The following is a 1,644-nucleotide window of genomic DNA, read 5'->3' on the forward strand; positions in this document are numbered from 1 at the left end:
TAAAGGGGGGGGGAGAGAGAGAGAGACACACACATACAGTTAGAGAACAAAAGGTATATCTGTCCATTCTTAACAGTGGGGAGGGTTAGGGGGGGGGGAGAGAGAGACACAAACAGTTAGATTCCCTGTAAAGACTTCTCTGTTGACATCCACCCCTTGGCGCTCATATGACTTTATGCAGTTGTGAGCGCCGTAAAACCTCTACTAAAACAAAACAATTATTAAATCGTACTAACAAAAATGTATAACTAATGTCGACAGTCTCGTTGCTACCGAATGTCTATTTGTGAAGTTGCAGTTTCCGTTTTCCGAGGATCAGTTCGCTGAACAGTGCGTTCTTGAGAAAGACACGTAAACGAATTTCCCTCACGTCATCCTGGAGTCAATGGGTACCCGCAACACACAAGCGAATTATCTTGCTAGTCTATTAGATTTTCAGAGCCTGTAAAATGGGAGTTTAAACTCTGTGCTTCCCAAGAATTTGAGACCGTTTCTGAACGCTATCAAGTCAGCAGGTGTAATAATACAGATTGTGAATCTCATAGAGTTGCCTTTGGACGGGGGTTTGTGTTGTGTAAATGTCATATCATATCATATCATTATTATCTTTCGTGGCCTTCTCTCCGCCCTCCTGGAGAGATGAGTTGGGAAACCGGACCCCCAGCCTGCCACAGACAAACGTGATAGAGACATCTCTCTGTAAACAACTTCAGTTTTACATTCTTTGGTATACCGTTAGCTAGTTTTAGTTTTAGTAGAGGTTTTACGGCGCTCGCAACTGCATAAGGTCATATGAGCGCTAGAAGATAAAATGTGTTACAAGAGAGTAACAAACATTTATAAGAAGAAATGGAGATAAGGACGATAGATGTTTGATAGGAAAGAAGAAACAAACTACACCACAGCACCCGCCAACCACCTACTTAGGTATACCAATAATATTATTATAGCAACATTTTGAATAATACGAGTGACAGCAACAACATTAGCACAAAAAATATCAACTCTCTAAGTCTTATGGGCATACACAAGAATCTTGTATAAACTAAGGCAATAAGAACACTAACAACAACACAATGTAGAGACACTCATAATAAACAACAGGTTTAACCTCATTTATCTTGCCTATTTCCAAACTAATTAGCTTGCCCCAAGCCCTACCCTCAACCCCAACCCCTTTTCAGTGCCCACTACCAGTGTCCCCCACCCCTACCCCCAACCCTTACCCCCACACCTTTTCTATTCCACGTAAAGATTAGACTCAATCTCCCTCCCACCCGCCAGCCCCCCTTCCACCCTTCTTTATCGTCAAATCCCATGGTGCTGATATAGCAAGTAGGTGAATGAACGAAAACTGAATGTCTTCCTATCTGCACAGGATATCATATAACAAACATGACACCCAGAAGCTGTCCTGTGTTCAGTGACGTAGACTCGACTTTCGGTGAGTGAGAGCCTGTACCTGTCTGTGTGTGTGTGTGTGTGTCTGTGTGTGTGAGAGTGTGTGTGTGTGTGTGTGTGTGTCTGTGTGTCTGTGTGTCTGTGAGTGTGTGTCCGTGTGTGTGTGTGTGCGAGTGTGTGCGTGTGTGTGTGTGTCTGTGTGTGTCTGTGTGTGTCTGTGTGTGCGTGAGTGTGTGTGTGTGT

General features: G+C 43.6%; 1 protein-coding gene across 1 annotated transcript in view; it reads right to left on the reverse strand.

The window, feature by feature from the left end:
* Window positions 1-1,644, reverse strand: part of LOC100533315 (glutamate receptor subunit protein GluR6) — a gene marked incomplete in the record, with an annotated part of 155,594 nt that overhangs the window by 113,981 nt on the left and 39,969 nt on the right.

The sequence above is a fragment of the Aplysia californica genome, unplaced genomic scaffold (assembly GCF_000002075.1).
Source record: "Aplysia californica isolate F4 #8 unplaced genomic scaffold, AplCal3.0 scaffold00233, whole genome shotgun sequence".
NCBI classification, from domain to species: Eukaryota; Metazoa; Mollusca; class Gastropoda; order Aplysiida; family Aplysiidae; genus Aplysia; species Aplysia californica.